Source organism: Typopeltis vanoorti, chromosome 1 (assembly GCF_054136105.1).
Source record: "Typopeltis vanoorti isolate ZY-2024b chromosome 1, IOZ_Tvanoo_1.0, whole genome shotgun sequence".
NCBI classification, from domain to species: Eukaryota; Metazoa; Arthropoda; class Arachnida; order Uropygi; family Thelyphonidae; genus Typopeltis; species Typopeltis vanoorti.
The window spans coordinates 147,924,329-147,945,984 of record NC_143549.1 but is presented as its reverse complement, the minus strand read 5'-3'; the positions used below and the strand labels follow the sequence as shown (position 1 = coordinate 147,945,984).

The following is a 21,656-nucleotide window of genomic DNA, read 5'->3' as shown; positions in this document are numbered from 1 at the left end:
AATAGTGAATGGTGGCCGAAAAGAGTCTGAGATAGAGGAGTCACCATTTAGTCAAACAAGGTGAAGAATTTGAATTCTTTTGGACAGCATGAAGATTTATAGAGGTTTTTTTTTTTTTTTTTTTTTTTGCTAAGAGCAGTGTTTTAAGATTGGAAGGATTTGGGATTTTATAGTGTTTGGAGTTATATAGAGGAGAATAGTGTCCTGAGCAGAAAAGGATACCAATTCTTTTGGAGGGTGACGACATTATGAAAGTGATGTTTGTGCCGAAAAAATCTAGAGGTAAGTGATAGTATAAGAAGAAAGAGAGATCTGACTGTTATCGAAAGTTAAGGGGAGAAGAAATTCTGCCTTTTTTGAGAGGAAAGGAGACAAAGTTGTCATAATCCCATTTTGATAACAGTAAACGATGACTAAACGGTTGTCATAATCCCATTTTTACATGTAAGATTAGTGTCCAGGGTACTTATTGTATGAGGAAAGTGATATTATCGCAAAACTATGGAAAAAGTCTGAGGTCAGTGACAGAAGTCGTTTATATATATTTTAGGAAGATGATGGGTGACATAACAATTCCCCGAGGAACACTTGCATTAGTAGGCAAATCTGAAGAGGGGAAAAAAAAAAAAAAAAAAACATCATCTACGATTACACTCCGAAACGACCGAGAAAAAAAAACTAAAGACCCCATTAAAAGCGTGGAAAGCAAAATAATAAGACAGTAATTTGCCAAGAAGTCCTTTTGAAACTCCAAGTGCAACAGCAGCACAGTTTTTCTCTGTACATTCCCATGACATGTCCAAAGGTGGATGTGTGCCAGAAGATCTCTGTGGATCCTGATTGGCGCAATTCGTAGCGATTCTAATCAGTTAACTGGCAGTTTTCCAGGTGATGATGAAGAAGAAATTGATCGTTAATGTCACTATTTTAGAGAATGTGCCGAGGTGAGTACAATAGGTCAGTGATTTTCAACCTTTTCCATAATACGGCACACCTAGACTATTATTAAAATTCTGCGGCACACTAAAAATATATTCTTTTAATTTTTTTTGATGATCTGGCAAAAAATAGGCATAATTTTGATTGATTTACACACACAAGAAGAGGAAAGACCAGACACTAAAAAATAAATGCGCAAATTACGACATTATTTCTTTCAATTAATTTGTTTTCATAAATTTCGCGGTACACCTGAAGACCTCTTGCGGCACACCGGTTGAAAATTGCTGCAGTAGGTCAATAGTTTAATCAAAGTTAAGGGGAGAAGAAATATTACATTTTTGTAGTGTAGTATTATTATTAGCTTTAAAAAAAAAAAAAGAATGAGTTAGAATTGGACTTGCTTCCATGCTGTGGTGTGGATTCTAGATGAATATAATAGAGCAGCGCTTCCCAAACTGTGGGCCGCGTCCCCCTTGGGGGCCACAGGTTTTGTTGAGGAGGGGGGCGTGAAATAATCAAAACCACTTTAAAATCGTTTAAGACTAAGTAGAGTTTTTTTATCTTAAAAGAAACGTATTTAATTTTTAATATTTATTATTTCTTTTTTGTTATTTTTTATATTTTAATGGAAAAAAATCACACATTGGTGCGGGTTCACAAATTCTGCTTCCTGCATATTTCGGTGCTTAATGAATATAAATAAATATATGCTTATTCATATAAGTTTCATTTCAAAGCAGAAATCTAAGAATTGCAGTTTCAAATATTTCACCTGATATTGGTGTAGCAGTATCCCATCACACCCATCACACTAAATTGTTATTAAACTTCTTTTATGTTTTTAATTCTTTCTTTATTACTAATCGTTTTACATTTCATCTGCTTGTATTGCAAATGCACAATAACAATATATCTATCTATATAAAATATGAGATAATGTGGCATGTCAAATGTGTATGTAAGATGCTAAAAATGTAATATTTGCATTTGATTTTTGCAATATTCGCTGTGTATGTTTTGTATTGAATATAAATACAATAAATATTGTAGTAATATATGTCTATATTACGATTTTTTTTCGAGGGGGGGGCCGTGAAATATTTTATTTTTTCCAAAGGGGGCCCTAACATCCAGAAGTTTGGGAAGCACTGTAATAGAGTGCATGTAGAGATAATAAAAGACGTGTGTTAGTTCGGGAATATATCACTCAAGTACAGATAGGGAGATACCATCAGGACTATAAGCCAAATTTTGAATACGCTGAGAATAATCATGGATAAGAATACTTCTGTAATCATGATTACAGAAGTATTCTTATCTGAAAACAATAATGCATTTATTTTCTTATTACGTGAGATTGTGACCCATTGTTTATATCTTGTAATATCATTTTGTGTTAGAAGAGCAGAAATTCTTTTAAATCCGTTACTTAGCTTATAGTATCAGTTTCTTCTATTTCAAGTTTAATACACTCTCTGTCCAAAAAAAAAAAGACTTCGAAAATAGAAGAAACTGGTGGCGCCACCTGTCGTATCTTTTTGTTGTCGAAAGCGGCAACCTTCATTAGTGTTGTGTCAACTGTTTATGACATTTGTTTCATTAGAAGCCGAGTTATAGTGCCAAGAGTGACAATGTGTTTTACGAACGGTCGGTCGTCACGATATTCATGCGGTACGCGACGAATTCTCGCTATCAATCGCTTCAAAACTTCGAGATAAAACTCACCATTGACCGTTTGGCTAGGCGGACCGAATTCTTTGTGGATAATGCCCTTGGAATCGTTGAAACAAATCAGGATTTTTTTTCCTTTGAATTCTCCAAGCGACTTTTTTTTTTCGGATGCCCCTCTTCTGGTGGTCTCCACTCAGTACTCTGGCGCTTTGTTTTGGGCTCATACTCAAAACACCAGTATAATTCCTTCATTTCAAGGAAGTTTGAGTCCTTACGAGCGGTTTTAACGAGGTCCTTGCAGTGTTCAATTCGATACATTTTTTGGTCGTCGGTCAACTTGTGGGAATTCAATTTACGAAGGCCCAAACTCTTGGTCAAAATGTTGTGCACAGTTCGTTTTGGAATCCCCAATTCATCTTCAATCAATGTCACGGACGATTTCGGGTTTTCTTTGATGAAATCACGCACTTTTTGGATGTTGACTTCGCTCAGTCCACTTTTTGGACGGCCTGGCTTTTCGTCGTCCTCAAGCGTCTCACGACCACTTTGAAATCGCTTAAACCACTCGTAAACTTGAGTACGGGATAAGCATTCATCACCGTATGCTTTTTGAAGCATTTGATGCGTTTCGGTAAAACGTTTACCAAGTTTAACACAAAAGTCAATCGCAGCTTTCTGTTTGAAACTCATTTTCCGACCGTTCGTCAAAACACACTGTCACTCTTGGCACTAACTTGGCTTCTAATGAAACAAATGTCATAAACAGTTGACACAACACTAATGAAGGTTGCTGCTTTCGACAACGAAAAGATACAACAGGTGGCGCCACTAGTTTCTTCTATTTTCGAAAAGTTCGGTATCTTTTTGGACAGAGGGTGTATGTTATAAGTAGTAGGTTTTACTATAGAGTAAAATACGAGTTTTATGAGTTTTACTATACACGTATAAAGAATTGTGAAGCCATTCTTTTACATGTAGATGTTATTATATTAAAAAAGGAGTGTCAGAAATCGTAATTTATTGAATTAGAGTGCTGCAGTTTAAAATGTTTATGAACTATTGTTATAAACTGACAATTATTTGTTAGCGTAAAGATCTAGCGAAGTTTTTCAATGCTTTGCGGCAAGTTGGCGATTAGAAACATCGGAGATAACTGACGCCACTCGAAATATACGCATCATAGTTTGAAACTGCGATATGCATGTTGATATTTAAATAAATCAATTTAGTGTTTTATTGTGACTTCTTGTGGTTCTTTCTCATTTTGATCTTTTAAGGCGATGTATTAATGCGCACATTTAATTCCAAATTAATTTGGAATTAAATGTGAGCTAAGTAAAGGTTAATAGCTTGAAAACCTTGATATAAGTGGGCCAAAAGATATGAGAGAAAATTCTTCTTCCTACACTTATATCTTTTGTCACCTTATTAACGTGTGAATTTTATATAGAAATAAGGAAATCCATTTTATAAAATTTACTGTCATAATAAATAATTATAAAATTCGGTTTTATGATTTGGACATGAAATATACGCACAAAGATAAGAGCTAATAAAAGATTAAGTGGGGGAAAGATGAATGATAAAGAGTGATGTTATTGAATTTAACTGCTAGATCAATCTTCGTGTGGATAACGTCTAGTTCTCCAACCAACATGGCTGAAATCTTACCATGTCAAGAACATTAATGGCTTTAGGTGGTGTATGGTTTTCATCGTCCAGTGTAACCACCACCCTGATTATTGTAAATCGGAATAAAAAATTAATTTTAGTCCGAATAAAAAATAAATAAATAAAAAAGAAGATAGAAGACTTTTTCCCTACCGGAAGCTCAGATTTTTTTCTTCCACAAAACAGACTAACTGGCCAGAAGAACACACGCAATATACTGACCTAAGCCTCTACGGGAATAAGGATTAACCATCCTATTCCATGCTAATCATATTCGCATTTAACAAGTTAAAAACTTCCTCTTAGTAACGACACTCGTATGCCACTGGGTGTTTAATTTTCCCATTATACTATATTGAGCAGCTTTCTTATTGGAATTCTATTACTTAAGGGAACACGTCCCACATTTAGTTCTCAACCTATGATGCCCGTTATGTTAATCAGATGCTTAGAATCATTTGCCTTTCTTCAAGAGAAAAAACATCATCACCTTTACTTATGACATGGATAACGCCAATAAATACACAGAAAATTCTTTACGTTGCAGATGATTTTGAATCTTTCTCAACTAAGTGACGTGTGGCGAAGCCAGAGAGTGACTTACGGAAGTGTCATGTATGTCATAGAAGATACTTCCATAAAAAATAAAATAGGCAGTAGAGAAATAACCTAGAAGGCAATTTCAAAGTCGAAGTCATTTTCTTGTTGCCCTGTCGCGAATTTTTTATTAAACTCAGCAACAGAAAACACAATTCCACCTACATGTTATATCCAACACTAATGAACACTGATGTCTCTATTATTCCACACATGTCATCAAACCGGGAACAAGTTTCATCCCTTTCTTTCTTTCATTTTTTTATTCTCTGGTGATGAATTATCTGTTGGCAAGAGAGTTCTCCAGGCAACTGGCGAAATGCCATTAATCTTCTATAAGGAACCCCATTCTGTGCCTTACGTGGAACGATGTGCTGAATGATCATCATTCAACTGGTGGCGGCTCCAGACTAGTTTCTCGACTGGAAACTACTTTATATACTTCCGGCTGTTTTATATTATTTTTCGTGTCATTGTCAATTAAAAACTATTCGGTACCTTAATAGAAAGTAATACAGTTATATGTTAAAAAAGTCTCAACTTTTATTAATCAATAAAGTGCACATTTCTTCAGCACGTTAATTCCCATTTCGATGTGTTTGCATCTAAATTGTGTGCATTATAACAATACCAAATGAGAAGTGCTTGAATTGTTCAGTCGTCATGTCGTCGAGATATTTTCCTTCTTTTAGAAAGATCTCACTTCTAATCCGTCTTACTGGAAAGGAACTTGGAAGTTTTGAAAAGGCTTTTTAAGTGAAGACAGGTTGAAGGATTTTTCTCCTGAAAACTCTGGATAATTGCATGTCTAAAACATACAAATCATCCAGAGAATACACGCAGCTAACATATGATTCACCAGCCACTGCCTTTGCGAGTTTAGGCCATAAGTACAACTAAACAAAGCGTTATTTTGTATGTGAATCTCACCCAAGTATCCTCTCAGGAAACGTCGTAAATCCATTAACGTAATTATACGTTTAATACCGTGGGGGTTAATAAATAATCCGGTTTCTGTGCTCTAGAGAAACCAGATTATCTAACCCAAGCATAGCTCTTTATGAAGTCACTTTATTGACCTCCCAATGATATGATTTATAACTTAAAGAATTACATGAAATTCATGTGGCAGTGGAATTCGAACCACAGATTAGCAACGCTATCCATTTGGCCATCTACGTTGCCATTGGGATTATCTTCGTAATTTTTGTTCCTTTTTATTTTGGTTGAGTTAATGTCTAAAACTGTTTGATTGTCATGCTTGCTCCACAAGTACATTTTTGATCAAGAAAAGCCACCATCCCATGAGAATTCTTTCTTAAGTCCAAAGTTCCCTATCCTCGTTCAAAGCCATCCTTTATCGCAACCACTTTTTTAATATTAATAATTAATTATTACTTTCAGTGTTACTACTAAATATTCCAGTACGCATATATCTTTACTCAGACAACGCTCGAAATTATAATAAACAATGTACGAGTCGTTTATTTCAATGTTTCAACTTCTGTTAATGTTTTCTTATCTGTTAATTTATTATTATTAATACATAACACCTCCAGGGAGTCCAAAGACTCATCGAGGGAGGACACCTCCATCTCCACCAATCGACTAACCGCAACTAACTTCATCATCTACACCAGCGCCATCTACCGACGACCACCACCACTATTTCACAGACAATCATAAACATCCATGCCCACGGGGAGATTCGAACCCTCAGCCTTTTGGGATGGAGAGCAGATACGCTAACCACTCGGCCAACCAGACCGACAAGACTCAAAATTTAAGACTCAAAATGGTTGAAAATCAGATACTAAATTATTTATAAATCTAATCTTGATCTCTAAAATGCCAAAGGTTTCACCAGATTCTAGAAAAAAAGAAAAAAAAATCTTGTATTGTATGTTAAAATGACAGTTTTACTTTCTGATCCCTTCTTATAGCCATTGATTACTTTCATTTGGTTTTACTTTTACCGATATCACACCCAAATGGTTCTTTTCCAATGTTCTGATAATTTCAATCGAAATTGTCAGATAGCTGCTTCTAATCATCTCTGATGATTTCAATGATACAATCTTGGTTAATGCAAACGACGAGAGAGTCCACATAAATCTACAACTATAAACTTCATCTTGAAGAAAAGCAGAAAACTAATATTCTTCTATAAAAATGTTTATATAGTAACAATATTTTTTTTTCTAAACTGTTTTTCTAAACTGTTCAGCGAGAAGTCCCCAAACAGTCATTACAAAGCTTAATATATGAAATAATTTATGAAATAAAAAGAGGTGTCACAGATCACCATTATTTTATGGGAACTTTGAAATCAAAATTCAAAATATTGTAATGGAATAAATAAAAAAAAACACACCAAAAAATAGAGCTGTATTAACAGGAAGATTTTTTCAGATCCTTCCACTTATGATCCAGAAAAAAGAATATTAAGTTAATCGTATTTTTTGACCACCTTAAGAAAATCTTGAAGAAACCTTGCAGTCCAATCTCTGGAAATTTCATCTGCCTAAAACATAAAATGTGTTCTGTATAGACTGATGAGTAGATCATTTTTTTTCTATAAAGCATCAACACTAATTTAAATTCAAATACTTTAGCATTTTATTTCATAATAGAACTAATCGGTTCCACACAGTTTTAGCATACATCTCCCAGAACTAAATTCTGAAATGTATACACTTCCCATTCCCCCACCCGATGAAGTTCATGCTTCAAATTTTGATATGACATTGGGGACTGCACAAGCTTCTGAAGTCTGCAAAAGTTCTATAATAAATGCATGATCACAGTGTTCCCACTTGGGGGGGGGGCATAACTACCAAATTCCCTTACACGTGTCTCATTACAGTCAGACGTCTTAACCTACAAACACCAGGATGAAGTGTCTGCCCTTGACAAAGGGCGAGCGATTCAACTTTCATGGTGTATCTGTATTTTGAAGGGGTGCCTACAGATACTGCCTAAGTATCTACTCTCGTGACCTACACCTGACCGTGAATTACAGATCTAAACTGAGGGAGACTCGAAAGAGATTTGTCATATGATGACATTTCGCATTCTTAGAAAGTGCCCATTCGTCAACGTTCTTCGTAACGGCCTCGCAACACCTCAGAAGAGTAAAACCGTTAGAAGCTGAATACATTCCGCTGTTCGCATCTCAACGGTCGCCAGTTTTAATTCTTTCTCTTGCAAATCACTCTGGACGGCATATAAGTTACCATTCATCAGAATCTATCACCTATCCCCTTTTCAACATTTTTTTTTTTTTTCATTCGCGTCAAGCACTTTCACTGCTGTCATGTGCAAATAGTAAAGTCCCTCCAAGTAGTACAGTAATTGAATTTTTCTATGGGATTCAGCGTATCTCATTTCTAGTATCCTTCTTATTCTCTCTCTCCATCCTCCCAATAGATTTATTTAGTAATAGTAATTTTGCTCTTGTAGCATATTGTCTTTAATTTGTAAAATATGTCACACAGCTTCCTGTTCAGATTTCAGCTAACACAATTGGATAAATTCATAAAAAAAGTCTAAAGAAATCTAAAGCGAATCCATTTGAAATCAGGAGAATAAAGAAATGAATTTAAGCAGAATAGACTTTCTGGTAAGGCTTCAATGACGACTGGGGGAGGCTCAAGATCAAATGATTGATGCATAAATAAATTCTATCGTATATCGAGATGCAGTTTATTTATCAATTACGAAACATATTTGATGTAAATTAGTTTACGAGGATTAACAAACTTGTCATTACGCATTTTGTTGATATAAACATATGGCCTGTTAGCAGTTATTTAATACATTATTATTACATCACACCACCAGGGAGTCCAAAGACTCATCGAGGGAGAGCATCTACTCTACAATTCCTCGTCTCACCACTCCACCAGCCTTCATCACTTAATGCCAACGCCATCTACCGCCGACTACCACCACTAGTACTTTCACAGACATTCACAAACATCCATGCCTACGGGTTCGAATCATAATGATTCGAACCCGCAGCCTCTTGGCTGGAGAGCGGATATGCTAACCACTCGGCCAACCAGACCGACAATACATCATAATGAAATACATATTAGAACTAATTAATACAAGCTCATCATTTATTTTTTCATTCATTCGATATAGAAATTTACCATAATAGCGGTTTTTTTAAAGAAGAATGCTTACTCTTTGGTTACGCGACCTCATTTGGGGTCGCGTAACCAACTGTGGGGGATCGCGATTTGCAACAGTGAAAGGTTTCTGAACGCGCAAAATTAATTCAGATTCGAGGCTGTTGTTTATAATTCTTTATGTAAATTGTAAAATTATATGTATACCAAAGAATTGTTTTAAAATTATTTTCTTTATGATTTATTATCGGTAAATGTTTGATTTGTATACCTATTTTATCAGTGGCACACCAGAGGGGGGGGAGGCAAGGGGCCCTATCCCCCCAAAGAAAAAGGAAAAAATCACTAGAAAATTTTCCAAAAATCTTTTCCTAATTAAAATTCTTTTTTTTTTTATTTATGTTGTGTCGTGTCTTTTATTTCTATAATACTTATGAATTAGCAATCATTGCAGATGCTCAGTCATAGATCGTATGCGATGCATAGTGTGTATTCTCAAATCGTCTACTCAACTCGCATCCCCCCCCCCTACCTCCTAAGATTAAATCCTGAGTTTGCTACTGTATTCTATATATGCCCGGGGTCGCGTAAAAATTTCTCGGGCGAAAAGGGGTCGCGAGTGGGAAAAGTTTAAGAAGCGCTGTACTAGACGATAGAAAATGCGTAATTAAAAGTAGGTGATATCTTTTGTCGTGTTAGTTAATAAGCAATATATTCTTTTGTTAATAAGCAATAGAATAAAGCTGTTTATTTGCAGCATTATTTGCACGCTATTATGGATCTCAGATGAAGAATGACTCTTAATTCTAATTTAAAATATTTAATGATATCTCCTATTCAGAAAGACGCTTGGTTTCTAAATATCCGTAAAATTTAAGAGGCTTCATATTTACTTCAGATGAAGCTATTTCAAACATGACAGAAATGCTTTATATTAAAATAGATTCATAACTATATACTCGCGAGAGTTATGTTTTCTTCTCTTTATATTACGAAAAAAAGAACTTTAAACAAAACATTGGACATCTTTATTTACAGTTTAAAAAAGATTCTAGTTTTCTGAATCTTTATTTATTTATTTATTATTATTTTTAGTAAGTGGGTATGTGCTCGTCCTCTTTGAAAAGGCCTTTCTTTAAAAAAAAAAAAGCATTGCCAAATTATCGCATTGTTGCATTTGGGAACATACCGCTAGGAGACAGCACCGGACAATCATGGCTACCAATGAAAGGAAGTGAAATGAAATATTGAATACTTTTGTAAACAAAAACTTGACAAAATAAAATTAAAAAATTATTATCAAGTCAATACAAACTAAATGAAATTAACAGGATTATGATCCAATATTTCAATGCATAAATGATATTCTACTAGGTGTGATAAAATGCCCCTCCATAAATAAGTAAATTTTTTTTGTGCTTCTTTTCAAGCTATGGCCAATAGTTTTCATTTGCGTCCTCATCTATTTCACTACTATATTGACATCGCTATTTTGATTGTCTACTACTCTTTTTACTCATAATTCATCTTTATTATAAGCTGACCTCATTTCTTCTGAATTGAGATCAGCTTATAATAACTTCCAAATTATTCATTTAGAAACGCAATTAATGGATGGTTTTTTAATCGATCCCAATGGAATTTTATTCTACTGGGATCGATTAAGTTAATCATAAATACCAAGTCATTATGACTGGAGCCATAAACAATTTCTCAAGGACTAGCTCAAAACCATAAACATAGCGTTTAATTTCGCTCGTTTATGTCGGTCTTGGTATTTGGGACAGCAAACTTTTTTAAAAATATTTTGAAGGGGCATAAGTTTAATTGAATTCAATTTAATAATGAATTTCTATATACCTTCCAATATTTTCTATAATCAATATTCTGCCATCAACTTTTGAAAACCCATTTTTCGATAAAGTAATGTAATGAACAAGACACACTGATCATTGAGCAGTAGGGAATATTTATAAAAAGGCCGCTCATTCTCCAGATAGTATAAAATATATTCATAAAGTTTTTGGAAACAAAGTTTACTATGATAAACTAGAGTAGGTGTCCATCAGTGACGTAAACGAAAAACTGGAGTTGGAGTTGTCCCTTCAAGTTGGAGCACTTCGACATATATGTTGGAGAAAGATGGATGTTTTTTTTGTGTGTTTTTGTCTAATTCAATAGAGAATTCTTATTCATATTTGAAAACTATCAGCAGATTATACATATCAATAGATTTTCATATTACATCTAGATAATATTCACTGTAAACGTACAGTTAAATATACAAAAAACAGGCTTGAATTATATGTAATGAAAAATAGTTTTTTTTTTTTCCATTACATATAATCGGGGCGAATTCTCCATGCTTGCTATGCTTACTGAGCAAGCTCATTACTTGAGAAAGAAGTAATATTTATTTGTTAATAAATGCATGCATTTATTAACAAATTTTCCCAAGCAACACGCATGAACGTAGCTCTAGCCAGTGAGCTTCAGCCAGCCTTTACAAGTGTGCGTGTTGCTTGGGAAAATTAAGTTCCAACCAACTTTTTATGACGATGTTATTGACCAGTTCATAAAGAAGAACCGTAGGGTAGAATTTGTATTCAAGTAGCTAAATTGAAAAAGATGGAATATCATTTGTAAAATAAATGTTGTATTTGTATGATTAAATGTACATAAATTTCTAAATATATAGTTTTAAATGGTCAGTAATTCATTATTCCGCTAATCGGACTTCAATCACACCTCTCACTTCCCGAATGATAACAAGAGCAAGCGTGAATTTCAAGACCAGCATTCGCCTCTGCATATAATTCAGAAAAATCTTTTTTGTTTAAAAATGGGTTCACTTCTAAACATTGAAGAAAGAGACCCTGCCTTAGTCTAGTTTCTAGCGTTTAGAACTTTTAAAATTAGAGAAAAATTCAAATTAAAAAATGAAATAAAATTGCGCTTCGATAAACACATCTTTTCTTTGTAACTTGTATTATTTTGTTTTGCGGATGTGAAAACAGAAATATAGCAAATAAAAATAAAAATGCTCATGATAAAGAAATTTATCATGAGCAACATTTGTCGAATACTCTTTTGTCACATGTTTTCCAAACGTCAGATCTTGAGCATTACGGGCTTTACATGTCCTTTCGCTTAGCACCTTTGGCTCAGAGACTACGGCGCCATCATAGTTTGCCAAACATAGTTCGACTTTTTATTATTATTATTTTATTTTATGTTCGGTTATGCAAGTATGTTGTGAATAAATCTGCAAAAGAAGTCTTTCTACATTTATTTCTAAGGCTGTTAAAGTTTGCTTATAATATTTCCGAGATAATTTGAATCGTAGTAGTTTCTGTAACAGTAGGAGTGAGAGAAATACTCACATGACAGCTTCATTAAAACTGTTATAATGATAAACTTGATATTTATTCAAGCTTGTTGTTATGCTTGCTTTGATAATAAACAGCATTTTTTCCATATATTGTACTTGGTCATCTGAAGAACGAAAAAAATAAAATATTATTATTATCCGGGATTTCCAAATGTTGATACGAGATGCTGCTATTTTAAATGAAAATATTATATTGAACGTTTTGTAAACAGTAAGCAAAATGATTGAGGTTGTTTTGACCCGTGTTGTCTTGCATCACAAATAGCCACATAATTTATTGGGGTCGATCTACTGCTAGTAGCTTTAGTGAAAAGGAGTGTAAGGCGTCAAGTCGAGGATGTCTGCCAACCAGAACTTGAAATGTTAGCATATGCTTATGAGTAAGATTGAGATCAAGTAATGTCAAAAGTGGTGTCTGTGTACTTCAGAAACATAGTAACGCTTAGCTAAGCGTCCGTTTAGCAGTTTACTGAAAAGAAAGTGATGATAAATAATATTCGATTAATAGTCGGATTAATAACTGAACTTACAAATCAATTACCAAAAAAGAATTTGAGAAATGAATGTTTTGAAGAATAAAAGACTAATTCTTTAGCATCATGCATCGCATGGTGCTAATTCTTTCTTTATAATCATTTTAACATCATTACTTTATAACCACACCTTGCATTTAACTCGGCATTTCTTAAAAGCATAAAAAAAGACAAAACATTTACAGGTTTTTCTTTTATTTATTTCTACTAAATGTAACCGTTTAGAATTCATTCTAGACAGCGAGCCGTAACATTTTTTTTTTTTTTTTTTTGTTGTTGTTGTTCAGTATCTCTTGCTGATTTGGAAAGCAGTAATTGTGAACTTCATATAGTATTGGGGTTGAGGCAAAGTATAAGGATAGTTCGAGAGTAGAGATAGAATTATTTTTTGGCGAAACTTCACACTGTAGGGGATGAAAGCTTCTGTACTCATCGAAGATTCAGAAGAGAGGCTCTAGCAAAAATTCCCACTAAAGGATTCAGTCTAAAACTTAATGGAGGAGATAAAAATATAAATTGCGCCATTGTTCGTGACTTACATCTTCCATAAAAATAATGTTATGTAAAATTCTATCTGTATGCACAATTGGTTAAGCAAAATCGATTCCCTATCCATTTAAGCTCAATTATATATATATATATATATATATATATATATATATATATATATAAATATAAAGAAAAGATTCTAGAATTTTTTAAAATAAATTTTTAAGATATGCTTAATGCCAAGAACCAGATGGGGAGAAAAAAGTTTTGAAACTTTTTTTTTCAGGAACTGTGTACAGTGGATCCATGACATTTATCTTCAAAACAAGTACCCTAAAAAAATCACTGATGCCAATTTAATATATATATATATATAGTACCGAGTTTCTTAAAAAATGCTTTGCATTAAAAAAAAGCCAAACGTATTTGGAGGCTTTCGTTTATATCGTATTATGTTCCGTTTTATCATTTGAGAAATAATAATAATAAAAAAAATGCGTATTCGTACAATGTCATGTTTACAAGTGGAAGGCACAGCCTCTCTTCACCTCTGTTATAGACAATTAACCTGTTGCAATTCAACACTTAATACTTCTTGGAAAGACTCCATTCCTAATTGCGGTAATTATAGGTAGCAACTTGTAGACAGAGTCCTCTAACGGCAAAGAAACCATCCATCTTCTGGCGCCGCACGCGCAAATGATGTTAATATTTTGACGGTTATTGTGTTTGGAAGACGCCACCTAATAAACTCGTTAGTGGCCTACGCCCTCTATTGTCCGGTGAGCAGTACTAATCAGAGGTTTAATATCCGTGCTACCGAAATGTGGGCGAAATGACTTAAATCCTTCGGAAGTCGTCAGTAAGTCGAAATAAGAACCAGAAAAACATTAAAAAAAAAAAATTAACAAAACAAGAAGGCTGTTTTTGAAATATCTCAATATGTCATATAATCAGCTAATTCTTTTGATTGGTTTGAAAGAATGAAGAATATTTTTGTTAAATAAGCAGTATTCTCGGACAACATTTAATACTTGCTTATTTTAACCGCAAGACTAAACGACAAAAACGGAATAGCGTCCGAAATGTACCAATTCATAAAGATTTCATCTTCTATATTAACAATTTGGCAGACGAAAATTGCATAACGAAAAACGCACAGTTAAATTGGAAGACGCCACACGTCGACAGTTTTTCTTTTAGGCATTAGAAGACTTGTCAATAATTTGTACGTGCCTTTTAAAATTATCTTCTTAATTAACTGAATAATAAAAAAAATGCTTAATTATTCGTATTCATACATTTAAAGACTGTATCAGAGGGCCACTTTCGAGTTTAAATACTTAAAATAAATAAAGAAAAACCAAATTAAAACCAAATTAACAGCATTGCGCAAAATAAGTGTTATCATTTGACTACTATTAATACATGCATGCATTAATATTCGATCTTGAATATTTTATTTTGGAGATTATATATCATTATGTAAATATTACCATCTACACAAATACATCGGTGATCGACGAACATGTTCTATAACAATAACAACAATAAAGAAAAAAAAGCCAAATAAATAACTAAAAAGAATTGAGAAGGCATCTCATAATGTTTTGTCGGTGAGCGATTACAAAAATATTCAAGAACCTGAATAGGAAAAAAAGACCCTACTATTATCATGGTATATACAGTATATCCAGTTATTTTCAAAAACCGCTCACTACTCATCATATTTTGCTTCTTTTAATGTTCTGTTATTCCACCGGCATTTCAGTCGTATCCTGGAGAGGTTACTAACCTGCAGCATATTTTAGTATCGTGAATAGGCTAAAACAGAATTAAAGTAACTCCAGCCTTGTGGTTTTACGAAGGGGATGGGATTCATCTATAACCTAACGACATTTACAAGCATCGATGTCCATAATGGAATTAGAACCCAAAGAGTCGTAGGTTATAAAACAGAGACGCTGTCCTCCCGGCGAACCAAATTGGCAGTTTAGGTCTCGCTTGAAATTGAGGTCTTCGAAATAGTGACATGGAGCTGCGGCCCCACTATCATTTACAAGATAGGTAGGAAGACGAAGGCGACTAGAAATGTGACCGGACCTTGAGGTGGTCATCTTGATTGCGGACAAAAATTATTTACTAAAACTATTTACAGAAGTAGGAACTGCAAATCTACATAATCCACCATCTTCCCCTGAAAAAAAAAAAAAAAGCGATGTCTTCAGGGATGCACTTCTAGTTCTGTTGCTTAACCGTAGTGGCAGTATTAATTTTGCTCGCAATTCGTCACGAAACGTTGGGTTGCTGCACCATCAGCAATGGTACACAGCAATAATAACTCTGTGTCAACATCGTCAACGGCATACGCGAGTAGTCGCAGCTCAACAAATGTAGGCGTCGGCATCCTGATGTTACATATAGCGATTTTCGTCTGTTTGCACCATTGAAGGAACAGTTGACTGGCAAGTGCGATATGCAACACTGTTGTTTCGTTTATTGATTAAAGACATAACTTTATTTACCACTAGAGCGGGGGGGGGGGGACATATGAGTTAACATCTTTGGTCATAAATATTTGAAAAAGTGATGTGTACCAAAAAGGACTTATGTGCTAAATGTGCATCCATGTCAGAATAAAAGTCTTGAGAGAGAAACTTGTGTGACTTATATGAATTTATATGACTCCTTAGCTCAGTTAGTATTGATGTCCTTTGTTGGAAAGATCTGGGTTTGAATCCTGTCAAGGACGCGAAGAGCTTTGATCAGGGCTTTTCAAGTGAAGGTGAGTTAGCCGGTCTGATACGGAGGCGATAGGGTTTTTACTCCTGAAAAAAAAAAAAAAACTCGGGTTTTTCGTCCCCTAAATCGGTCAGTAAAACACACGCAATTTATAAACACAGAATACGTAAGGCTATCCACCTTTTCCTGGAGCTATGGTTATGAAATTCATAACTCCAGGATACTTGGAAGGGAAGATCGTGGGTGCTTAAGTGCTGTTCGAGCCACTGATCATGATGAGGACGTATATAACATATGAATTTATATGATGCAGAACTTATATGAGAAGGGATGAGTTTAATAGATTATTAAGGTTGGTCGATTGGTAGAGCCTCTGCAACTAATGGCTCGCAAAAAAGTTAAGTAAGTTTGAGCGCGGTTAGTAGTTGGAAGAGATCAATCGTTCGATGCTGTTGACACACTCTCCCTCGATGAGTCTTTGGACTCCCTGGAGGTGTCACATAATAATAATAATAATAATTAATCAAGAATTATAACTGTCTAATGAGGTGACGTTTCTGTAAATGCACACGCATTCATAGAAATATTTCTAATCTCTTCCTAAATTACTGAAACATTTTAAATATCTAACGTCCTCTCAAATTCCGTGGAAAATATGACGCTAATTCATGACTAAATAAGTGAAAGATTGAATAATGAGGTTAGAATATAAAAGTTCCGGATTAATTCAAGCGAAACAGACTGGAAAGTAAAGAAACGATACTAAGTTTAAAAAAAAAAAAAATTAACAGTTTCGATTTAAGTAGCTTCCCTCTGAACAAGATTTCCTGTCTTCTATGAAATTAAAGGAAAATTCCTTCTTTGACCTTTAGCATTATGAGTAAACCTCAGCAGATGAATTACAGTACATTTGACAGCAGAATTGATGAGGTCGGAACTTTTTTAATTGAAACATGGTTTACTTCGGTTGATTTTCTTTTCTTCAAGATGAAGTAATTTTCAACAGAAAAATTTCATAACCATTAAATAATTTAATGACTAACATTAAATTATTTTCGTACGACCCACGAGCTCTTTTGATAATAGCAAAATTATACGCCGGTTTTAATAAAAGTGGAAATAGCCAATTTGAAAGATACTGAATAAAGCCAGCATTGGCGAGAATTGCGGCATGAATTCAGGTTGTGTGTGTGTGTGTGGAAAAGGAGATAAATTTACGTCCATACATATAAGAACATTTAGATTACGGCAAAAGTATTATTGCCTGTTATTAAAAAAAAAATGTTTTTTTTTTTTTTTTTTTTCAATAGCAAAATCGAAAACGCAATATAAAGATTTCTCAGGAAAAAAAGGAAATAAATTTAGTTGGTTCTCAACAGTGGCGGCTCGTGACTTGAAATCATGCGGATGTTGCAAAACTTTCGAAATATACATACACACTGTAAGTACAGTGTATACGTGTTTGGATAAAATATCAAAATTATGGTAAAAAATTTTAAAAAAATTAACATGAAAAAATATTATTTATTATCGATAAAATTATACAGTTTTGGTATAATTCAAAATTATTAAGTTAAAAATAAAATCCATTATCATAACCCCAATAATGTTCTAAAATAAAAACTATAACAAATGTTATGTCTTTAATTGTAATGTCCAAATCTTTAAAGAGACGGAGTAAAACACTTTAAGCACTACGAACACTCGACTACTGGCGCAAACTGCATGTAAACAACAGTGGAACTGCGCGACGGACAGTGCCGCATTACGCTAATAGCTCGCATCTCACTATGACGTGTATATGCTTGTGCGCGTAGCAATATGACACTGTGGTAAACACAGTGCTGCTACCGTCCTTCGCCCTCCTAAGTGCTACAAGATGGATTTTTATTATTTTTTATACAAAATAAGAGAATTGTTGATGATAAAATTAAATACTACAAGCAAATATAAATAAATCAATAAATATATTTATATATCGAGAAAAATTGGGGGTGCTGCAGTTCCGCAGTGCCTATGAACGAGCCGCCCTTGGTCCTAAGAGGATAAACATTTCGTATCAGACAAAATCAATTCCTTTGCTCTCGAAAGAAAGATGAAAGAAGAAAACGGATGAATGGTGCAACAAGGATTATTGAGGAAGAATAATCAAGGCATCCACCAATGACCGATGAGAGGATTGAAAAAGCCCATCCACTTATTATCGAAACAAGACGGGTGGGAACTATCGAAATGGTATCATGCCAAGCCAAGATTAGTTGCCATTGTATCCCAGACGTCATACAATAACAAACTATGCAAGATGATTTTCAAACAACTTGCAGACGAGAAAGTTAACAAAAACTCTTTGGGTTATCGCCTTTTAAATCGATATTGTGAGGATGGTGACGGTCGTTCAGAGGCGCATTATCACTGGGAAAGGTGGATGCACCAATAAACCTAAAACGGTAACACATAAAGTAAAAGGGACTACAAATACCCAAACAAGTAGGGCTTGTGATAATAAAATACTTCGCAAAAAACAATGACCATGGTAAAAGAACAAGTACATGATGATTAGCAATGCTGAAATGCACACAAATAATAAATCTTAAATGTATACGAGTTCGTCACTTAGTTTCTGTTCAAATGTTTAACAACGCCCAAAATAGTTATGCAAAAAAGGTATTAAATTCATATCAGGGTCCCATTTCTTATAGGCATTTGCTTGACACCACACCTGTAGTTTTTATTACCACATACTTGAATTACCAAATTTAAGTCTTGGTAATCAATCACAATTGTTAGGCATTGCTTGCATTTAAATTTCGAAATAAAGCAATAAGAAAAGAAAGAAAGAAATATTCATATAGGCCGGAAAACATGCAAAAATAAATAAATATTTATCTAAAAACAAAAAAATGGACAGATGAAAGTATCTGGTAGAGGAAAGATTCTGAAGTCAAAATCCTGCCCATCTCGTGGAGACCGGCTACTTTATCTTAACTTTAGTTGAATGGCCTTATGAAAATTCTTCACAAAATTATTAGAACGAAAAAAAGGAAAAGATGTAGTAGACATGTTACAAACTTCTAGAATTCACTTGAAGTCTTTTTCGAGTTTGGCTTTGCTGGGCTCTTTGACTTATTCGCATTCACCATTGAAAAATAAGTTAACATAGATTACCTTGTAAGCAATTAAAGTTTCTGATTGAAAAACTTTTAGAGTCAGAACTTTTCATGCCAATTATAGATAAAATACTTCATTCGAACTGTAACATTGGAAAGAAGAATATATTTTTCCGTTGTTGTTTGAAATGATGGTTAAAGCAACTAAAGATACGAGGCCAGTGTTAGTTTGTTTGTTAGTAATGTGTGTTTTAATAGCGTTTGTCGCGCGATGAAACACTCGTTTCTATTAGAAAGAACTCCACCATTTCCGTTATGACGGGCTAAATTACCTTCAATTAAAAGTCATAGTTTTTTCCCTTCCTGACGGGACTCGAACCTTTTCAACCGAAGGCCAATGTGGTCTATTTTTGATTATTGCTGTGGAATAGATAACTCTAATTGTAGCTCTAAAAAATTCCGCGGAGATAAAGATGAATTTGAAAGTATATATATATATATATTTTTTTTTTTGGTTCTTCAAGTTTAATAAAATGATTTCACTCTTTCTCAAATCTTCGTATCGAATAATGATTTTAATATTTAATATATTTATAATATTTGGTGAGGAGCACAGGTAAAGTCCACGTCTATCGGAAGAGTAAAGAGTTGTAATTATTTCTCATTAAAGATATAAAAAAAAATTCTTAGCCATTTGGACCACATACCACTTTTCTCATTCATGAACGTGAAATAGTACCTCGACTAAAATCTTTAAATATTTTTATGGTTCAACCTCATCCTTCCAACGTAATGTAATTTTTATTTTTACTTTAGAGTTTTATTTGTTCTCGAAGTAATGTCCGAAGTGTCTATGGGAAGATAGCAGTAAAGATTCTGTCATGTTTCCCCATTTGAAATGCCATAAAATATACTTGTATACAGCTCACAACATAGACGTTTTCATTTTCCTCAATTTATCTTCGTCATAGAACAAGCCATAACTTGCTGCGTGATTCCAGGTAACTTTTACTATTCTATAGCACTAAGATTTGTACTTTAATTCTTTGTGATGAAGGGGGAAAAAAGTTATCTTTGCTTACATCTCGAAAGAAAAGTTGATCTCAGATAACAGTTAAAAGAAATCGTAATTCCAACAACTACTGTTTTTAAGAGGATATGCAGTATATGTGAAGACATTGAACTCAAGACACCTGCAGCTTTGGTCATGAGAACCTTCACCTATCATTTCACCATTTACCCTTCACCTCATGGGTGTTATTCTTTCGAACACCAATGGACACAGATTACTTTCCTATTATTTTAATTTTGTGTCAAACACCGTTCCAATTCGGTCTGGCTTCATTTAATATTTTGATTAACCTGTCATCCACCTGTCACTATGGCTTCATTCGTAACCTCATAAACTTACATAACCATTGCTGAGAACACATGCTACTTCTATAGAAAAAAGAAAAGAGGGACCTCCGTTTTTTTTTTTTTTTTTTTTTCTTAAAAGAAATTAGCATTCTTTATATGCTTTTCTTGCCATGGACATGACATCTGGGTTACATTAGCATGAAGAAAATAAAAGGGACACTTTTATATTTGCTCATTAAATGAATGGGAGATTTAAACCCCATGCTAACATGTATTCACACACGCTTATGCCCTTCTTTATCATTCTTGTTCATTGTATATAAAGTATTAACATCCAGCAAGTTATATTCTGCCATAAAACTGCTACAGACAAAACGGACAGTAAATAACCCATAAAAACTCTTCCGTGTTTTTTTTCTCCTTTTTTTTTTTTACGAAGGTGATGAAGTAATAAATTTTGTAATTATTGAGAAAGAGCTTAAAAGGCTTCATTTCGGAGAATTATAAATGAATAGAAATAGGTGAATATTATAAATCCGTATTTATTCCATAGTCGAAAAAAAAAAATCAAAGTTTCGAAAATAGACTGATCCTAGTTTGTTTTCTAGTTCGAGAGGATTAGACATCTAGATGGATAAAAAGTAGCATCTCGATCTAGTGCCTAGTTTTTTAGAGGCTGAGAAACAAGTGATTGACGTGTTTTTCCAAGGAAAAGCTAGAAATGTGTCAGTCCAAGAAGAGAAAGCTCCATTTGTCTGCTAATTGGTGTATTAATTGAAGGTAAGGGAAAGTGAATGTGAACGGAGATCCTTTTTACTAGAAAGAAGACAAGACTATAGCTCATGCACCTCAAAGTAGAATTGAAGGACTAAGTTATCCTCGTCCCATTGAAGAATGGTATAGAGATCAGTGTTCAAGGTACTAATGGCACTGGTTTTAGAAGAATCTTGGATTATTTGTGTCTTTGTCAAATGTTCGATACTAGACTCGATGTTCCAGTGGCGAGTGGTGTAGGTTG

The 21,656-nt window shown here is 34.0% G+C and overlaps 1 long non-coding RNA gene across 1 annotated transcript in view; it reads left to right on the top strand.

Annotated features, from left to right (window-relative positions):
* Positions 1–20,178, top strand: part of LOC150110525 (uncharacterized) — a 112,728-nt gene extending 92,550 nt beyond the window's left edge. The window contains exon 5 of the long non-coding RNA XR_016548465.1: positions 20,096–20,178. This is a non-coding gene — a long non-coding RNA (uncharacterized LOC150110525). The remainder of the gene's footprint in view (positions 1–20,095) is intronic.
* The last annotated feature ends 1,478 nt before the right edge of the window (positions 20,179–21,656 follow it).